This window comes from Hemiscyllium ocellatum, chromosome 38, assembly GCF_020745735.1.
Source record: "Hemiscyllium ocellatum isolate sHemOce1 chromosome 38, sHemOce1.pat.X.cur, whole genome shotgun sequence".
Taxonomy (NCBI): Eukaryota; Metazoa; Chordata; class Chondrichthyes; order Orectolobiformes; family Hemiscylliidae; genus Hemiscyllium; species Hemiscyllium ocellatum.
Window position 1 is genome coordinate 8810443 of NC_083438.1, and position 22643 is coordinate 8833085.

Here is a 22643-nt window from a genome sequence, read left to right on the forward strand (position 1 = left end):
GGTTCCTCTGTTCCACTACACATTTTAACGTCATACCATTCACCATGAAATTCCTGTCTTGATTTGACTTTCCAAAATGCAAAACTCACACTTATCTATATTAAACACGTTTCCCTATTTCTCAGCCCACTTCCCCAGCTAATCAAGGTCCTGCTGCAATTTCTGAAAACTTCCCTCTCTGTCATCAGCAAATTATGTTAGGCTCACTGGCTTATATTTCCTAGGTATTTCTTTTCGCCCCTTCTTGAATAAGGGCACAGCATTCACTACCCTCCAGTTTTCTGGGACCTCACCTGTAGCTAATGGTGATGTCAAAATATCAGCCAGGGTCCCTGTAGTTTCCTCTCTAGCCTCCTGTTGTGTTCTTTGATACATCTGGTCAGAACCAAGATTTTTATTCAGCTTCCTACATTCTAATACATCCAACACCTCCTCTACTGTGATATGGACTGTCCCCAAGATATCACCACTAACTTCCCTAAACTCCCACACCAAGTCTTCAAGTATTTCTTCACGTTAAACACAGAGGAGAAATATTCATTGAGAACCTTGAGGATTTCCTGTGGTTCCACATATATCCACTTTGGTCCTGGAGGGGTCGTATTCTCACTCCTGTTATTTTCTTTTCTTTAATATACTTAAACAACCTTGTTGGATTCATCCTGATCTTCTCAGCCAAGGGTATCTCGCGCCCTCTTTTCGTCCTCCCGCTTTCCTTCTTCAGTAAACTCCTGTATCCCTTGTATATCTCCAGGGATTCCTTTGATCCCATCTCCCTAGACCTGAACCATACCTCTTCAATATCTCTTGTCCTCCAGGGGTCCCTCCTCATGTCAACCTTGTCCTTCACCCCCAGTGGAACATATTAACCTTGAACTTCAGCCATCTCACTTTTCAAGGTTTCCCAGTTGTTGGAGGTCCTTTTGCCTGCAATCAAAATGCTCCGAACAACCCCTGCAAGTTCCTGTCTAATTCCATCAGCACTGACCTTGCTCCAAGTTAGGACTTGCACTGTGTACCGGTTTGCCTCTCTCCATAACTATTTAAAGATTAATAGAACTATGGTCACTGGTCTCAAAATGCTCCCCCACTGTCACCTCCATCACCTTTCCCGCTCTATTTCCCAAGAGTCTGTCGAGTTTGCCAATTCCCGAACAGGACCTTCTCCATACTGCATGAGGAAAGTTTTCTCAACACACTTAATACATTCACACCATCTAAGCTCTTAGTTCTGTGTCAGTCCCAGTCTATATTCATAAAATTAAAATCTCCTGCTTGAGAATTCTATTGGCCCTGCAAGTGTCCCAATTTCTGGGCATATTTTTGTTCCTCTAACTCCTATTGACGATTGGGGATCCATGGTACAACCCCAATAATATCATCATCCCCTTCTTATTTCTTAGCTCCACGCACAAAGCGACATTAGATGATCGTCCAGGTATTTTATCCCTGAACACTGTTGTGATACTCGCCTTCACCCTCCACTCCTTCCACCACCACTATCCTGCCTAATGCAGGTGTAGCCTGTTGCATTAAGCTGCCAGACCTATCTCTCCCTTAGCCATGTTTCTGTAATGGCTATAACATCCCAGTCCCACGTACTTATCCATGCCCTGATTTCATCGGCCTTATCAGGCAGCCGTCTTGCATTGCAACAGATGTAATTTAATCCAACAGGCATTCCTTGTTCTCTATCATGTTCCAGCCTGACCTGTCTCTTCACTTTGCTGTTTCTAATTACTGCATCTCCTTCCAGCCTCACACTTGTCACCCTGCTGTTGATGAACCCATACCATCCCCAAACCCAGCCAATCTAGTATAAACCCTCCCTTGTAGCACTAGCAATCTTCCCTGCCAGGATGTTGCCCCCTCCCTCCAGTTCATGTATAACCCCTTTGAATAGGTCACTGCTGCCCCACAAAACTTCTCAATAATCTAAAGATCTACATACCTACCCTGCCCAAATTCTTTAGCCATGCATTCATCTGCCATAACGACCTATTCTTACCCTCACTAGTACATAGCACTGGACGTAAACCGAAGATTACCACTGTCATCGTCCTGGCTTTTATCCTTTTCCCTAGCTCTCTGAAATCACTCTGCAGGACCTCTTCACTACTTCTAACTCTGTCATTTTTTTACCAACGTGCACAATGACTTCTGGCTGCTCCCCCACCCCGGTGAGAATGTTCTGCAGCTGCTCTGAGACATCCTGGACCCTGGGACGTGTGAGGCAACATACCATCCTGGATTCCCATTTGCAGTCACAAAATTTCCTGTCTGTTCCCCTCACTATCGAGTCTGAATAATTACTTCTGAAGTTATTCTGCTCGCACAACCTGCTGATAATGGGATTTCTTCCTGAAACAGTTGGACTTGGCTAAATCCCCTTTGATTCAAGCAGGTGGGGAGGTTCCAAAGAATCCTCATCATGAATCCTCCATGAGTGAGTAAACCGACTGGGGTTTTTGTTTTAGCTCGCACATATTGCTGTGATGAGGGACAGAGAAAGAGAAAGGGAGGAGCAGACGGTTCCTTCTCAGTTGGGTTACATTTTTCCATCCTAAGTTGAATCAATCATGTTATCAGAACTCAGACTGGACTATGTGTGCTCTCCTTGAATGTTGTCTGAACATTATGGCTCCATCACATTCCCTGATCCATGCAGGCGCATCACTGCTGCTGTCATTCACAGACTCATTTATTAACAAATAATGACCCTATTTTTTATTCGAAGATGTGTTTATATGTACCCGCGTAATATAAAAATGCAATGGTTAATGTATTCACGATATCTTCATTAAAATGAATGTCTTATCTTAAACAAATACAGAAATTTCTGGAAAAGATTAGCAGGTCTATCAGCATGTCTGAAAAGAAATGACAGTTAACGTTTCTGGTCCAGCAACCTTGCCTCAGAACCTAGCTTAATGTCAAATTACATCCCCAGTTTTTTTCGCCCATGCAAGAGGAAATATCCATCAGGTATTCACCAGATACTCGCTGCTCATGATCGTATATGGTCAATAAGAACATCTCTCATTCTCAGGCCTAAACTGTTAATCCTTCATGACATAATGCGTACATCACTAGGCCGAGTAAAGAGAAACATCTTTGAAAAATTTGAAAACCGTTTCGCTTTTTTTCAGTTTTGAGGATCATAACCTCAAACAATACATCAGATGTGGTCTCAGCAATGCCCTGGACTGATGCAGGAAAACATCACTAAGATCAAACCCGACCCCCTTGCATGAAACAGCATCGTTCCGTTTCCATTCCAAATCAGTTGCTACATCTTCACAGTAACTTGATGTGCTTCATGTGCTAATACACACAAATCCCTCTGTACCACCAAGTTCTGCATTTTCTCTCCATTTAAATTATTTGCTGCTGTTTTGCCATTTTCTCAAAACACAAAATTCCAGTCACCCACATTGTACTGATAGTTATTTTGTCGCAAGTTTACTCACTGCCCTCCCCTATCTGTATCACATTGCGGACGCTCTGCCTCCACTTGTCATCTTATTGAATGTTTATCCTGGTGTATGAGCAAACTGAGCTCCAATATATTCAGCCTCTTCATTCAAGACATTAAACTAGTGTATACTGTTGATAAACTCACACTGATCCTCGAAGAGTTCTACCAGTTGCAACTTTACAATCTGAAAACAAATAATTATCTCAAATCTGTATTTCAGGTTAGCTAACCAGGGCTCCCCTGTTCCTGTGTAACTGCCCAGAAAGGTTGTATGGCCTTCCGCTGTGTGGTGTAATTTCGTCAATGAGTTGAATGACTATATTCTATTCCTGTGTAACACCATAGAGGGACAGAATTGCCTCCTCCTGACTCATTATAACGATTGTGCCTGGCTAAAAGGGGTCTTCCTCTCTCTCTATCACTCTGTAACAGCCTCGAGATGTGAACCGGGAGGTCCACACGTGGGATAGGAGCAGCAGTAGACCAGTCGTCCCCTCCAGCCTGCTGCACAATTTAGCAGCATCATGGCTGGTCTGACTGTAGCTGACCACCAACTTCCTGTCTGTTCCCACTAAATATTGTCTCTTCTGTCCATCAAAGATCACTTAAGGTCAGTCTTGAATATCTTCAATGACCAGTCTTCACTGTTCCCTGGGGATGACAGCGCTATAGATCGCACAGTCTGAATAAGAATGGAACAACGTTATCTCAAATGTTAATGGGAGACACTTTAATTTGAAAGTGTGTTAACCTCACAGCAAGGTATCTCCTCTTTTCAGAAATAAGGGCAAAACAAATGGGAGGAGTCATAGACCTTTCAGCCCCGCAAACCTATCCCACAGTCGCATTGACTGTCCAGTAAAATATTTATTAATGTCAGCCTCCATTGCAGCCTTGGGAAAATATTCTTGGCATCTTAAGACCATACAGCATAGGAAATTGAAATATGGCCTTTTCACCCATCAACCCTACTTTGCTGTTCGGTGCTGCCTGACATGTTTCTCAACACAATTCTCCCGCCTTCTCACTGTAACTCTGGATACATGTTTTCATGAAAAAATATCTATCTCTGTATTAGAAACACGTCTTTGGCTGTGTCGGTGTGTGTGTGTGTGTGTGTGTGTGTGTGTGTGTGTGTGTGTGTGTGTGTGTGTGTGTGTGTGTGTGTGTGTGTGTGTGTGTGTGTGTGTGTGTGTACATCTGCTTAATGGGTTGAAGGGCCTGTTCTGTGTTGTACTCTTCTATGTTCTATGTAATGGCAGGAGACATAGAATAATAATCTGTTGATACATCACATGAAGGAAATTGGTGACATTGAAATGAAGCCATCATCATTAATTATGAAAAGTACATCTGCTTGCCTCATGTCCTTTCGAAAAGGCAATGGGTCATCCTTCCCTGGTCAGATCTCTATGTGACTGAAAATCCACAGCAATCTGTTTTACTATTTACTGTCCTGTGGAACAGCTGAACCAGCCACTCAGTAGAAGAACAGCAAAACATGTTGGCCTGATCAGGGCTGCACACATCTCGTGAGCGAAGAACAAAAGGAAAGGTAGCTCCCTTCCTCTGACTCTTTCCTGTATGCCTTCAGCTCATTCTCATTCAGGCAGATGACCATTCCCCATAGAACATAGAAGGATACAGCGCAGTACAGGCCCTTCGGCCCTCGATGTTGCGCCGACCGAATCCTACCTAACCTATACTAGCCCAATAACTTCCAAATGCCTATCCAATGCCCGCTTAAATGACCATAAAGAAGGAGAGTTCACCACTGATACGGGCAGGGCATTCCATGAACTCACAACCCGCTGTGTGAAGAATCTACCCCTAACATCTGTCCTATACCTACCACCCCTTAATTTAAAGCTATGTCCCCTAGTAACACCTGACTCCATTAGCGGTAAAAGGTTCTTAGTATCTACCCTATCTAAACCCCTAATCATCTTATACACTTCTATCAGATCTCCCCTAAACCTTCTCTTCTCCAATGAGAACAGCCCCAAGTGCCTCAGCCTTTCCTCATAAGATTTTCCTACCATTCCAGGCAACATCCTGGTAAACCTCCTCTGTACTCGTTCTAAAGCTTCCACATCCTTCCTATAGTATGGTGACCAAAACTGCACACAATACTCCAGATGAGGCCTCACCAGAGTCTTATACAACTGCAACATGACCTCAGGACTCCGGAACTCAATTCCTCTGCCAATAAAGCCCAGTACACCATATGCCTTCCTCACAGCACTATTTACCTGGGTGGCAACTTTCAGAGATCTGTGTACATGGACACCAAGATCCCTCTGCTCATCCACACTACCAAGTAGCCTACCATTAGCCCAGTAATCCATCATCTTGTTATTCCTACCAAAGTGAACGACTTCGCACTTAGCTACATTGAATTCCATTTGCCACATTTCCGCCCAGCTCTGCAACTTATCTATATCCCGCTGTAACCTACCACTTCCTTCCTCACTATCCACAACTCCACCGACTTTTGTGTCATCCGCAAACTTGCTTACCCAGCTTTCAAGTCCTTCCTCTAGATCATTTATAAAGATAACAAAAAGCAATGGTCCCAAAACAGATCCTTGTGGTACACCGCTAGTAACTGCGCTCCAAGATGAACATAATCCATCAACTACTACCCTCTGTCTCCTTCCAGCCAGCCAATTCCTAATCCAAACCTCTAATGTATCCTCAATGCCATACCTCCGTAGTTTTAGCATTAGCCTACCATGGGGAACCTTATCGAACGCCTTACTAAAATCCATATACACAACATCTACTGCTTTACCCTCATCCACTTCCTTAGTCACCTTCTCAAAGAACTCAATAAGGTTTGTGAGGCACGACCTGCCCTTCACAAAACCATGCTGGCTATCCCTGATCACGTTATTCCTACCCAGATGTTCATAAATCTTATCCCTTACCATTCTCTCTAAGACTTTGCCCACCACTGAAGTCAGACTCACTGGCCTATAGTTACTAGGGCTATCCCTACTCCCTTTCTTGAACAATGGGACCACATTCGCTATCCTCCAGTCCTCTGGTACTATTCCCGTTGACAATGACGACATAAAAATCCAGGCCAATGGCTCTGCTATCTCCTCCCTAGCTTCCCATAGGATCCTGGGGTAAATGCCATCAGGCCCAGGAGACTTATCTATATTCATCCTTTCCAATATTCCCAAAACCTCTTCCCTGCATATTTCCAGGGCATCCATTCTAATTATTTGTGATTCCATATTCACATCAGCAACAGTGTCCTGTTCCTGAGTGAATACTGATGAAAAGTACTGATTTAATGTTTCTCCAATCTCCTCCGCCTCCACACACAACTTCCCACTACTATCCTTGACTGGACCGATACCTACCCTAGTCATCCTTTTATTCTTGACATACCTATAGAAAGCTTTTGGGTTTTCCCTAATCCTACCAGCTAAAGACTTTTCATGTCCCCTTCTCGCTTCTCTTAGCTCCCTCTTTAGCTCCTTCCTGGCTACCTTATAACTCTCAATCGCCCCTACTGAACCTTCACGCCTCATCTTTACATATGCCGCCTTCTTCCCTTTCACAAGGGACTCCAATTCCTTACTAAACCACGGCTGCCTCACAAGGCCCTTTACACCATGCCTGACTGGTACATACCTATCGAGGACACGCAGTAGCTGCTCCTTGAACAATCCCCACATCTCATTAGTGTTCTTCTCTTGAAGCCTGTTTTTCCAATCCACACATCCTAAGTCATGCCTCACAGCATCATAATTTCCCTGCCCCCAGCTATAGCTCTTGCCCTGCGGCGCACGATTATCCCTCTCCATCACTAAAGTAAAAGTCACCGAGTTGTGGTCACTGTCCCCGAAGTGCTCACCTACCTCCAAATCTAACACCTGGCCTGGTTCATTACCTAGAACCAAATCCAATATAACCTCCCCTCTTGTTGGCCTGTCGACATATTGTGTCAGGAAACCCTCCTGCACACATTGTACAAACACCGACCCATCTAATGAATTCGAGCTATAGCTCTCCCAGTCAATATCTGGGAAGTTAAAGTCCCCCATAACAACCACCCTGCTACCTTCACTCTTTTCCTGAATCATCCTCGCAATATTATCCTCTACTTCTCTAGGACTATTAGGAGGCCTGTAGAAAACACCTAACAGGGTGACCTCACCTTTCCTATTTCTAACCTCAGCCCAAACTACCTCAGATGGCAAGTCCTCTTCCATCGTCCATTCCACTGCTGTGATACTGTCTTTGACAAGTAATGCCACGCCTCCCCTTTTTTACCCCCATGTCTGATCCTACTAAAACATTTGAACCCTGGAACGTGCAACAGCCATTCTTGTCCCTGTTCTACCCACGTCTCTGTAATGGCCACAACATCGAAGTCCCAGGTACCAACCCACGCTGCAAGTTCACCTACCTTATTCCTTATACTTCTGGCATTGAAGTATACACACTTCAATCCACCTTTCTGGTTACAGGCACCCTCCTTAGAGATCCATATTAAGTGCATTCTTTCTTCGTGTCTCACTGAGCATGATGTTCATCTCCATCGGCTTATTGGGTTACAATGCACAGGTCAGGGCCCGTGCAGCGCCCCCGCTCGGTCCTAGTGTACTTCTATTAAAAAAAAACAAGCAATAAGTCATAGACGCTTTCAGATCAGTGGGAAAGCATCCGTAGGTGCTGCTGTACAAGGTGTCAAAAATCATGTTTTTCCAGGATTTCTCTTCAGCTGTTATTCAAAAGAGGAAATCCTTCGATGAAGTTAAAAAGAGGCTGAGGAACCTGTGCATCAATACACGATGAGATACGCCGCAGGACTTCGTTTCAGCCATGAGGACTCAGTTTATACATTTGACTTAGTGGATAAGGCTAAAAATTTTGTGGACACTTTAAAATAGATGGATTGGCCTGAAAAATACGGTTAATGTTTGTTCTCTTTTCTTTCTTTCCCCATGATTTTCCTTCCTTTTTTATTCCTTTCTTTCTCCCTAGTAATTTCCTTTTTGGAAAGGAGACAAAATACTTTGGAATAAGTTGTTACTTTATTTTAATAACGAGGTTTTCTAATAGGAAATCTTGTGTATGTTCTTTGTTGTCTCTCCCCTTTTTTGTTTGTTCTGCTTCTCTTTTAGTCACAAGTAGGGGTGACATGAATCCAGGGATGTGTGGAGTGATCATCCTGACTTTGTCTTTTTTTTCTGTTGATTTAAAAGGATCATCTTTTTTGTTAAATTTCTGGCGTAAGGCTGGGGCACAGCCCGGGTTTGAAGGAGTTGTGAAGGAGATGATGGGTAGGGTGAGTGTGCTGTATGAGCAGAGGGAAGAGTCTTCCATTCAAGGTTTTATAGTTGGCTATCTTTGTAGTTTGTTTGGTAGGAATAGTTGTTCATAGATATGATAGAGTAGTTTTTGTATACATAGATTTTTCAATTCTGTGAGTCTTTATTTACTTATGCTCGGCGCTTTGTAAGCAGGGTTCTGCCTCTGAGGGGTTCAAGATTGTCTGAAAAAGGATATGGCTAAGTGTCTTATTAAATGGTGCACCTGGAACATTAAGGGAGGTCATTCGCCTGTTAAAAGGAAAAAAAGTGCTTTCTAGCCTTAAAAGGGAAAGGGTTGATATCGCTTTGTTGCAGGAAACCCATCTTAATGTTGGGAAACACCTGAAATTACAACAGGGGGGTTAGGACAGGACATTCTTTTCATCCTTTACTAATAAAAGCAGAGGACCGGCGGTACTTATCCAGAAAAATCTTCCATTCACATTATTAGAGCCAGTGCATGATGAGCAGGGACGGTTTGTGATACTTTAAGCCCTGATACATGGGAAGGAATATGACATTTTAGACGTCTTCTGCTCTCCAGTGCATCCCTTCAAATTTTTGATTCGTGCTTTCTCTAATTTGAGTGCTTTTGGAACATGGCACATTATTATGGGGGGAATTTAATTGTCATTTGGATCGACAGTGGACAGGATGCTTTGTGGTCCCCCAACTATGTCTTTGGAAGACAAGCAGGTGGTTGACTTATGCGAGAAGTTGGGACTGGTGGATATTTGGAGATGTCTTCACCCTAGTGGCAGGGACTTCACCTTTTTCGCAAACCCAAATAAATGTCACATGAGGATTGACCTCTTTCTGGCTCCCTCGGCTCTTCTGGATTCGATTATGGGTTGTAAAATTGGGAATATAGCTATCTCTCATCATGCGGCAGTAGATTTGGAGATAAAGGCCAAGAGTGAAGGGCTAGGTTTGCAGCACCGGCATTTCGGCCCTTTTCTCCTTAAGGATTGCAATTTTGAGCAATGCTTTTTGAAGGAATTTCAGAAATTCTTGACTATCCACTCAGGCATGGCTAGTAGTCCGTCCATGCTATGGGAGACTGCTGAGGCCTTTGCTAGGGGATTAGGTATTTCCTATTTGGCTAGCCAGAAATGACAAAAGGAAGAAGAGCAGTGTCTACTTGAGATGCATTTGAAATATGTGGAGGCGGCACATTTTGCACTGCTTTTGGTCACGAACTTACAGCAGATCACTGCCCTTTGGGCTGCCTTGAATTCAATACCAGCAGAAAACAGAAAGAAAGAACTTGCTTTTCCCAGACAAAGGCTATTCGAATATGGGGAAAGGCCAGGGAAGCATTTCACATATCTGACTCGGAAAAAGCGTGCTCCCCAATCCATTACTACAATCAGAGACAGCGCTAGAGTCCTTACATACGATGCTAAAAAGATTAATGGGGCTTTTCAGTGCTTTTACTTTGAATTGTATCGGTCTGAAGGTTGCAAGGACAGGATGGGCAAAATGGAGACCTTTTTTAAGAACCTTGTCCCCCCAGGGGTAACCTTGGAACAGGCCGCTCTCTTTGATGGCCCCTTGACAGTTCAGGAAATGTAGGAAGCAGCAAGGCAACTTCAGAGTGTGAAAGCGCTTGGCCTTGATGGTCTTCCGGGGGAGTTTTATTAGGAGTTTATAGGGATTCTGTCAGGGCCGATGTTAGAGATGTCCAATCACCCCTATATGCATGAATGCCTATCACCATTTTTGAGAGAAGCTAATATTTCCTTCATTCTTAAGAAGGGGAAAGTTCCTGAGGATTGTACCTCATACAGGCCCATCTCCCTGTTAAATTCAGATTGCGAGATTTTGTCCATGATTCTGGCGCTGAGGTTGGAAATAGTGTTGCCTCATATTATTAAAAAGGACCAAACAGGCTTTATAAAGGGCCGTAGGTCCTCTCATAACATTAGAAGGTTGCTGAATGTGGTCCAAGTTTCTCAGCAACCATCGATTCAGGAGTTGGTGATTTCCTTAGGTGGGGAGAAAGCATTCGATTGGGTGGAATGGACTTTTTTTTATGTCTTAGACCAGTTTGGTTTGGGTGAACTCTTCGCGAGGTGGGTGGTGGTTTTATATCACCAATGGTGTGAAGTCTGGGAATTTTACTATTGCTCGGGGTAGTTGGCAAGGCTACCCCCTCTCACCGTTGTTGTTTACAGTGGTGATAGAGCCGCTGGCAGAGGCCATTCGTCAGAATATCCACATAACCGCTCCGGAAGTGGGATCGAGGGCACACAAGATTACACTGTAGGCAGATGATGTCTTTCTGTTTTCATTGAACCCAATGACCACCGTACCTCATTCGATACAATGTACCAATTCATTTGGGGCTATTTCAGGATATAAGATTGACTTTGCAAAATCGGAGGATATGCCTTGGGGAACCTTAAGGATGTGCCTAAGTTCCCTTTAAAGTCGTCACAGGCATAGTTCTGGTACCTAGGCATTTTTATTAACCGCAAGTTTGATCTGTTGTTCTGGACTAACTTGGTTAACTTGCTCGACAATATCAGGCGAGATCTTCAGAGATTTGAGGCTCTTCCAATTTCATGGCCAAGCCTAATATCTCTCATTAAGATGAATGTTCTTCCTCGTTTGCTTTATACCATGTGTATGCTCCCTATATTTTTTTCCCAGGTCAATGCTGTGAAAACTTATGATGTGGTTTGGTTCCTTTGTCTGCTATCATGGGCGGCCCCTCATCAGACTTACTAACTGGCAGTTGACATATGGAGGGGGAGGAGTTGATTTCCCAGGCATCAGAAGGGATCAATGAAGTTCCCTGCTGTCCTGCGTGTGAGAATGGATAGGTAACGATCCAAACTCAATATGGCTGGATATTGAGGCCTCCCAAGCAAAGTGCCCTCTTATTGATCTGTTCATCATGGATAAGATGGGGACAGTTTTGGAGAACTTCTGGCACCCCATTGCCATTATTGCTTGGAGGGAAATGCATCAGAGTGATCTTTGACTTCGCCATTTACACCTATACTTGGCATGCCAGGGTTCCAACCAGGGATGATGGACTCAGGGTTCAAACTATGGGCAGTGAGAGGAGTTTCTAGCTTGGGAGACTTGTTTGTGGGGGAAGTTATGATGTATTTTGAGCAACTGAGCTGCAAATATGGGTGGCCCAGCAGAGACGTTTTCCATTTTTTTCGGCTAGCGATTTCATCCAGAAGAAGACTATGCTTCTCACTAAGCCTTATAAGCCCGATACAGAGAGGTTGTTGCTACATTCCACAAGCACCCTTTTGGTTAGTGCCCTCTATCATCTGCTGGGTGGCAGGGCCTGGCAGGATATCAATCGGTTATGTGATGTCTGGGAGGATTAGCTAGGAGTGCAGGTCTCTTCTGAAACATGGGAGAACATATGGGAGAATAGTCAAAAGATCTCAATATGTAACAGGACATGTGCTACACAGTTAAAAGTTCTGGACAGGGCTCATCTGGCACCAAAACATCTGACAAAGTTTAAAAAAGGGGCATCTTCATTTTCCCCCAAATGTAAACTAAGTGTAAGTACTCTTACTATTACTTCTGGGCATTCCATAGGCTTTGTGTTTACTTGAGCGCTGTGGCGGGAGAGATAGGGAGGTATTGAGGACTGAAGTCAAATTAGACCAGGTATCTCTCCTCTTAGGTCTACCGAATTTCCATCTTTAGACGAGCATGGGAAGAAATTATTTAATATTCTTGCATACTGTGCACGGAATAAAATTCCAATGAATTGGGTGTCTGAGAACCAATCGAGCTTGCTGGGATGGCAGAAATAAATTATGGAGGACATTCGCTTGGACTTTTTTTACAAACATGGTGCAGCACACAACAGACCATTTTTATAAGGCATGGCAGCACTACTTGAGTTATTTGGAAACGGATTTGCCAGTTGTCTTAACTATGGTGTTTGTTTAACCAAAATGGTTAGATTTATTAAACCCTGAGCCCTGGAGGAGGTTCTCCGGAGTTAATACAGATAAATAAATAAATGTGTGTATATATATATATATATATATATATATATAATAATACACACACACACACACACACACACACACACACACACACACACACACACACACACAATGCTCCTGTTCCTCTGTTTGGGAGCTTTGCACCAAGCATAACTGTTTTGTATTTAGTGTTTTTTTTCTTTACTTTGGTGTTGCTTTGCAGTGTTAGGGTTTGTTTTATATTGGAGGATAGGTTAATAGTTAGGAGACAATTGTTGTATTGTAATTTGTGTTTTTTTTTCTTTTTATTATACTGATAATTGTTGTTGATTGTATTTTACAATAAGTTTATATGTTTGTAAAGTTAACAATTGCTGATAAATATATTTACCAAAATAAAGGAAAGATCTCGCCGGAGTTGCGCTGAAAGATATTTGAATTTTGGAGAGACTAGAATATGTCACTTGCCAGTGATGTTTGGAGCAGGAAGGTAGTACAGAAAAAAAACAAACCTCGCCAAAGATCTGTTTGGGGAGTCAGCACATCTGATATGTGGATCATTGGGATTCTCGGGTCAGTAGGACCTACACGAGGACAGGATGGACCTGATCTGGCAGGAATCTCCGACATATGGATCGTTGGAATTCCCAAGTCGGGAGGATATACACAAGAAAGATGGATGGGCCTGAACTGGCAGCAATCTCCGATATGTGGATCATTGGGATACCAGGGTCGGTAGGATCTATACAAGATTCTAGATTAGAGTGGTGCTGGAAAAGCACAGCAGTTCAGGCAGCATCCGACGAGCAGGAAAATCTACGTTTCAGGCAAAAGCCCTTCATCAGGAATAGAGGCAGAGTGCCTTCGGGAGAGATAAATGAGAGGAGGGTGTGTTTGGGGAGAAAGAGTTAGAGAGTACAATAGTTGAACGGGGGTGGGGATGGAGGTGATAGGTCAGGGAGGAGGTTGGGGGAAGGTGGCAAAGCGTACAATAGGTGAATGGGGATTGGGATGGAGGTGATAGGTCAAAGAGGAGGGTGGAGCAACGTAGAAAAGAGTACAATGGGGTGGGGATGAAGGTCAAAGAGGAAGGTGGATAGGTGGAATGAAAGATAGGCAGATAGGACAAGTCATGGGGACAGTGCTGAGCTGGAAGTTCGGAACTGCGGTGAGGTGGGGGAAGGGGAAATGAGAAAACTGTTGAAGTCCACACTGATGCCCTGGGATTGACGTGTTTTGAGGTGAAAGATGAGGCATTCTTCTTCCTGGCGTCGGGTGATGAGAGAGCGACGGTGAAGGAGGCCGAGGACCTCCATGTCTTCGGCTGAGTGGGAGGGAGAGTTGAAATGTTTGGTCACAGTGCGGTGTGGTTGATTGATGCGGGTGTCCCAAAGATGTTCCCTAAAGTGCTCTGCGAGGAGGGGTCCAGTCTACCCAAAGTAGAGGAGACCGCATCAAGAGCAACGGATACTATAAATTATATTGGTGGATGTGCAGGTAAAACTGTGATGGATGTGGAAGGCTCCTTTGGGGCCTTGGATGGAGGTGAGGAAGGAGGTATGGGTGCAGGTTTTGCAATTCCTGCGGTGGCAGGGGAAGGTGCCAGGGTTGTTGGGGGGTGTGGACATGACCAGGTAGTCAAGGAGGGAATGGTCTTTGCGGAAGACCGAAAGGGGTGGGGAGGGAAATATATCCCTGGTGGTGGGGTCCGTTTGTAGGTGGTGGAAATGTCGTCGAATGATTCGGTTTATGCGAAGGTTAGTAGGATGGAAGGTGAGCACCACGAGGTTTCTGTCCTTTTCACAGTTGGAGGGGTGGGGTCTAAGGGCGGAGGTGTGGGATGTGAACGAGATGCGTTGGAGGGCATCTTTAACCAAGTGGGAAGGGAAATTACTGTCTCTAAAGAAGGAGGCCATTTGTTGGGTTCTGTGGTGGAACTGGACCTGTTGGGAGCAGATGCGGCAGAGGCGGAGGAACTGGGAATACGGGATAGCATTTTTGCAGGAGGTAGTGTGGGAAGAAGTGTAATCCAGGTAGCTGTGGGAGTCGGTTTATTTGTACCACTCTAATCTAGAATCTGTTTTCCAGCATCTGCAGTCCTTGTATTTACCGAGGATCTACACAAGAAGAATGGGATGGGCTTGAACTGGCAGCAATTTCCTGGCAGGCAGGTTTGTTATTGTAACTCAGGAGGTTTTAAATTAGTGTGTTTAGGGGTGGGAGCGGGGAGAGGGGAAGGGAGAGAAGACCAGAGCAGAAGTTCGACAATACAGTGACTGAGGAGGAATTGGAGACTAAAACCAGTGCAGCTAAGACCAGCAACACAGAAGCAGAGGGCACTGAACACATGGGCCTTGCAACCTGAAGTGTGATTAGTTTCATAAGAGGAATCTAGCAGGTCAGAACTTGGAGCTTGGGTGAGTACATATAATGACAATATGCATATTACAGAGATTTCTTGAGGGAGGGACAAGAGAGCAATAAATCCAGCGGGTCCAGAAATAGTTGTTGAATATGCAGTGAGTGGCTGGAGACAGTTGTTTAAAGTTTCTTCATGACGAACAAATGAAGCACAAGTTGCAGAGAGGAGACACACTATAAAGAGAACAGAGGCGTCTTTTTTTTTCAACCCACGCCAAACTGTGTGTGACAATTGAGAGGGACAGAAGAAGATCCTGTATTAATGTGGATCAGGTATTTCCAGCAAGTGGCCTCCACCTACTCCTGTGCAGGAGCTGTGAGGGGCTGAATGGAATATAGGAAACCGGACTGAGGAACAGGTGTGGGCCTCGCATTAAGATCGTAGCTGATCTGAGTGTGGTCTCAGCAGTACTTCTTCTGTACGTGCACCATTTTCCTACATTCACTTCTCTCTCAAATATTAAACAGACACATCTTTGATTACATGTAAGTATCCAAGCACCACAAACTTCTCGGGAAAAGAATTCCCACTTGAACAGCCCTTTTAGAATTTGTAGTTCGTGCTCCAATCAATGTTGCATGGTCAGAGTTTCCTTTTAAAGTCACACTGCTCCACTGTTTTACAACAAATTTCAAAATTTAGTGATATGGCTAATGTAAGCCTGGCTCATCTTCTCCAAAAATGTGAAACACACACACACACGCACGCACACACACACGCACATGCACAGGCACACCCACGTACACACACACACAGAACACACACACACACACACACACACACACGCACATGCACAGGCACACCCACGTACACACACACACAGAACACACACACACACACACACACACACACACACACACACACACACACACACACACACACACACACACACACACACACACGACAAAACAGAAATATGAAATCTTTCCAGAGTTGCATAATAGTTGAACTCATAACAAGTGAATAGATGATAGACTGTCCCAAATGCTATTCTGTCCTTTGAAGTTATTAGATTAGATTCCTTACAGTGTGGAAACGGGCCCTTCGGTCCAATAAGTCCATACCGATGCTCCAAAGATGAACCCACCCAGTGCCATTTCCCTCTGGCTAGTGCACTGAAAACGATGGGCAATTTAGCCTGGCTAATTCACCTAACCTGCACATTTTTGGACCTCTGGGAGGAAACCGGAGCACCAGAAGGAAAACCACGCATACCTGGGGAGAATATTCAAACTCCACACAGACAGTCGCCTGAGGCTGGAATCAAACCTGGGACTCTGGTGCTGTGGGGCAGCAGTGCTAACCACTGAGCCTCTGTGTCACCCATTCTGCTCAGAGAAGTTACTTGTGATATGATTTATCCCCAGCATAGTTGGAGTTAGCTGAATGCCCTTTGCTTCAGATGGTAGGGAGATTCCAATGAATCTCTCATCAGGGATTCTCCACGACTCATCAGGTAGCGGTGAGTCAGAGATTTACTGTTGTCAGGTGGAACACAATAACAGAGAGGGATCAATCAGCTGCTGCTTCTCAGGCAGGGAACATTGTTCTCCCTCTCTGTGTTGAAACAAGCAATAATGTCAACTGAACACCAAACTGGGCTATGTGCTCTCGTTGTGGACATTCTCTGAAATGGATCATAATGGACGATATGTAAGTGCATCATTGCTGTTGTTATACACAGTGCCTTTCATTAGCAAAAGAGAAAATTCTTGCTTTATAATTTGATGATATGTTGGTATGCATATGCTTAATTTTGAAAGATCGTCTGATGTTTTCATAATATCTGTGATAAAATCAATACATTTTATTCTTAAAATTTATTCCATAGTTTTTGTCTCACTGAGCAGCGAAAATATGCATCCACTGATTGTTCTCAAAATCGTGTATGCTTCAAAATGATTTCTCATCTAAGACCAAAACTGAAAATGTTTCAAAACAAAAGGCCATCATTGCAGGAAAGTGTGAACAAATCATTGTTGATAAGCTTCTGAAGCTTTTCTTTAAGGTTAAGGGATCAAAACTGCACATAATGTGCCAGATGTGGTCATAGCAACGCCCTGTACAGATGTAGTCTCGAAAAATGTGATGCTGGAAAAGCATAACAGCTCAGGCAGCACCCAACGAACAGGAGACTCGATGTTTCAGGCATATTGCTTATACCCGTGACGCCAATTCTCCTTCTCCTCGGATGCTGCCTGATTGGCTGTGCTTTTGCAGCCTCACATTGTTCGACTCTGATCTCCAGCCTCTGCAATCCTCACTTTTACCGGTACAGATGCAGTAAAACATTCCTGATGAAACCTGGTACCCTTTGCCAGAAACACAATCAGTCCACTTATCTTCTATTTCACTTACGACAAGTGCAGACTAACTACATATGATTTGTGTAGCAGGATAATGAATACCGTCTGTATCACAGAGTTCTGCAATCTCTCTCCACTTAAATTGTTTACCATTGTTTTTTCGTTCCATCCAAAATAGACAACTCACATTATGGTATATCTGGTGAAGGTTTGCTCACTAACCTCCCTTTGCCTGTATCACATTTATCACACACGACCTCCATTTGATGACATACTGGTTGACCAGCTTGGTGTTTGAGCTAATTGGGCTTTGATATATTCAGCCCCTTCCTCCAGATGTTTACTACAGATATTGATCATTGATTATCCCATAGTGATCTCTGAGGCACTCCACCAGTTACAGCTTTGTAATGTGAAATTAAGCATTTACCTCCACTCTCTATTTCCTGTTAGCAACAGCTTCCTGTGTAGCAGCTCAAATGTTTCCATGGCGTCCTGTGCAGTAAAATGTGCTCAAATATTTTTTTCTATTTTCCTCGTTAAATAGGCAGAATGGTCTTCTCCAGACTCATGGAAACGATAATGACTGGCTGAAAGAGATGGCCCTTTGTCACAGTTTCGAGGGGTGGATGGATGGCACAATACATGGGGTAGTGGCAGCAGTGTATCCCTGTAACAGCATCGAGGGTGGTTTGAGGGAACAATACATGGGGCAGGGACAACAGTATATCCCTGTAACAGCATCGAGGGTGGTTTGAGGGAACAATACATGGGGTAGGGGCAGTAGTATATCTCTGTAACAGCATCAAACGTGGATTACAAGAACAACTCATGGCGTAGGGACAACAGCATGTCTCTGTAACAGACACGAGGGTGGATTGAGGGAACATTACATGGGGTAGGGACAGCAGTTGCTCATTCGGTGACACCAGTCAGAATGCTCCTGGCTGATCCAATTGTGTTTGACCATCCGTCTCCTGTCTGTTCCCAATAAATACTGACTCTCCTGTCCAGCAAAGATCAGTCGAGCTCAGCCGTGAATATCTTCAAAAACCGACTCTTCCCCGCTCCCTGAGGATGAGGACTTAACAGATAGTACAATACTAAAGTGAAAGGGGTGACCTTATTTCAGTGTGGGACCAGTTATATTAAACTGTGTTAACCTCACATGAAATCGCCACCTCTTTTGAAACACAAGAACAGAATAATTAGCCCTCTAAACCTGTCCAGTAGGACCACTGACTCTTTTCCATCAAATATGTATTAAACTGATTCTGTGCTCCTGTCCCAGGAAGAGAATAACTGATAGCATGACACCACACGAGCATTAAAAAAACATAATTAGGACATTCGACCCATCAACTCTAAATGCCATTTAATACTGGCTTGGAGATTTCTCAACATCATTCTCCTGACTACTTTCTATTACTCTTCACATGCTTATTCATCAAAAACCTACCTATGTCTGTCTTATAAGCACTAGTATCTGTGTCTCTGTGCGTCCGTATGTGCACTTGTGTGTGTTTGTTCATGTGTCTGTGTGTTTGTGTATTTATGTGCTGACATCGGTTCATCTGTGTATTAGCCTGCACGTTTTACGTTTGCTTGCATCTATTTATGGGTGACTGTCTATGTTTTCGTAGAACACTACTTGTGTGCGGTTCTGTCTCAGTGTATGTACTGTTAGTGTCAGTATATTAGCATGTTTACATATGTCTCTGAATATTCTTGTGTCTGTATTTCTCTGCAATGAGATATTTGTTGTTTTGGGAGGGACAAAATTGTGAGAACAGACAGAGTGGTTAAAGTGCGAATTATACTTCACTGAACATTGTTTTTTACTCAGTTGGAGGGACATGGATGTCACAGAATCTCCATAGGACATGTCCTGGTCCTCTCCGGCTCATAACAGAGTCCTGCCCACATGGCGAGGCGGGGTGGCGGGGGGAGAGGAGTTGGGCGGGTGGAGGAGGGTTCAGATATCGGATGCTCCACCATCTGGCTTGGCCCTTTCTCTCCCAATACTGTCCGTTTCTCCTAGAATGGGAGAAAATGTGGATGGAATGATGGTGAGAGTGTGTGGTCCTGCTGTTAGTGCTGGTGTAGGTTGAGAGGGAGGGGGAATGGTGAAATGTCCAGTGGGAGTCAGTCCACAGTGTTGTATCCATACAGTGTTATTAATGTTGGGAGTATAGTGGAGGGAGAAAGAGCGCGCGGGGGGGGGGGGGGGGGTCGGGTGGGCGAAGGTGCTGAATTCAATAGTGAGAGTGTGAGTGCGTGAGCCTTATTTGGAGATAGAGTGTGGGTCTTGTTAGGGGGTAGTTGCTATAACTGGTAGTGAGTGAGAGGGAGCAGAGAGAGTACGGTGACAGCTAACCTGACAGAGTGGGGAGAATATTGATGCTTGTCCTGTGATGCTGGTCATTTCTTCAGATCATGTCAGCGTCGAGGTGACCCTCACCAAATGTCTTGTCCAAGTCTATCACTAATAACGCCACAGACCCTGTCCCTCAAATTCCACAGAATCCGTTTGAGTGGATCTTACAAATAGGAAGGAGAAGCAAGCATTGGCGTATTATGTATCTAAATCAATGCTCTCGTGCAAATTCTGTGCATTATATGCTCTGGCAATTAGAGATGCATATATTGTGGGTGCTGCAGTATTACTGCATGATCTCAAATTGCATCGAGACCGCGCTAACTAAGTAACTGCTAATGTTGTGAAATAAAAACCATAAGCATATAACAAGTTGGTTGAAGAGTATATTGTGACTCAAACAAGAGAGGAGGTTATTTTAGATTTGGTGTTGTGTGGTCAGAAAGACCCATTAATAACCTTGCACTGAGGACTAGAGACCTTAATATGTTGTATTTTACACGATGCCTGCATACAATATAGAACGTTTGAGCATGAAGTGGTAGACACGCAATGGCTGTAGAGTCATAGAACCATGGAGCCCTGCAGCTTCGACACAGGCCCTTTGGACCAAAGTTGTCCGTGCCAACCAAAATGTCCATACTTCTAATTCCATTTCCCTGCCTTTGCCCCTTATTCTTCTAAATCTTTCCTATCCGTGTATTTGTCTAAAAGCCTTTTGAACGTTGTTAATGCACGTGCGCCAACCAAACTGCTGTCTGCTCATTCCATTCGTGCACCAATCTCTTTGTAAAAAAAGTTGGCGCTCAGGATCCTTTTTGTTCTTTCACCTCTAATCTGATGTCCTCCAGTCCTTGATTCACAAAACTGGGAACAAGAATGAGTGCATTCACCTTATCCACGCATCTCATGATCTGATACATTTCTATACGATTTCCCCTCAGTTTCTTACACTCAAAGGAAAATGTTCTGGCTGGTCAAACTCTCCCTACAACTCAGACCGTTGAGTACTGGCAACATCCTTGTAAATTTCTTCTGTCCTCTTTCCAGTTTAACCACATCCTTCCTATGGCAAAGTGAACAAAACAGAACACAATACTCCAAGTGCATGCCTCACCAGCGTCCTGTCCAACTGCAATATAACTCGCTAACTTCTGTACTCAATGCCCTGACTGATGATGGCCAGTGTGCCAAAAGCCTTTTTCACTGCACTGTCCACATGCAACTACTTTCAGAGGACCACGGATCTGAGCTCCATGGTTCCTCTCTTCCACTACACTCCTTCAGGGTTTAACATTCACCACGAAATGCCCACCTGGATTTGACATTCCAAAATGCAACATCCCACGTATATCTATATTAATCTCCATTTGCCATTTCTCGGCCCATTTCCCTAGCTGATAAAGGTCCTGCTGCAATTTCTGATAACCTTTCTCACTGTTCACAATATTGCCTATTTTATTGTCATCAGCCTAATTACTAATCATGCTTTGCACATTCTCATCCAAACCATTGATATAGATAACCAACAGTAATAGGCCCAGCACCGACCCTGGAGACACTTCACTCGTCACAGGCTTCCAGTCCAACAAGCATCCTTCCAGTATTTGCCTCTGCTATCTCCCATCAAGCCCATTGAGTATCCAATTTGCCAGATCCCCTGAATTCCATGCCATCGAACCTTTCAGAGCTGCGTATCATGTGGAACCTTATCAAAGGCCTTCCTGAAATCTAGATAGACTACATCTACCACACTACCACGTTTTGAGGTCCCTTTCTCAAAAGAACGCTAAAGAGTTGTGAGCCATGATATCCTATGCACAAAGCAGTGCTGACTGCTCCTAATGAAACCGTGTCTTTTCAAATGCATGCATATGTTATCTCTCAGAACCTTCTCAAGGAATTTACATCTCACATTGTTAAGCTAACTGGTCTATAGTTTACAGGCTCTTCTTTGCAGCCCTCCTTGAATAAGGGCACAACGTTCACGACCCTCTAGTATTCTGGGACCTCCCCCGTGGACAGCGGTGATGCAAGAAGATCAACAAGGGCCCCCGCAATATCTTCTCTCGCCTCTTGCTGTGTTCTTGGATACACCTGTGTTCAGGACCAGGAGATCTACAGAAATCCTGCAATGTCTGAAAAACATGTCTATTTCTTTAAGGTAGAATCACCTAAGAAAGGGGAAGTTACTTCATGAAGGCTAACATAATAAATTAAAGATTCTATTAATCATAGGAAGTGAGCTCAGAAGAATTTTAGACATTGTGGCAACCGGAGAATTCTCAGAAATTTGTTTGTGTGGAGTTTGCATATACTCCCCGTCTCTGCGTGCTCCGGTTTCCTCCCACTGTCCAAAGATTTACACGTTAGGTGAATTGGCCATGCTTATTTGCCCAAAGTATTCAGGGATGCGTGGATTAGGTGCATCAGTCGCAAAATGTGGAATTGGATGGGAATGAGTCTGAGTGGTTACTCTTCGGAGGGGCAGGGTGGACTTGCTGGGACAAAGGGCCTTTTTCACACTGTGGGCTTTTAATGATTTTGTGAAAGAAGAACACAAAGACTACATAAACCTACAATCTGTATTGCAAAGAAAATAAAATAAAAGCAGGTTCAAATGTGGAATTTTGTAATCAGGAGAGGAGAGGTTATTGTGGAGAACAGGGAAATGGCCAAGAAAGTAACCAGATACTTTGCATCTGTCATCACGGAGGAAGATCCAGAAAATTGCTGAGAAATACTAAGTGACCACA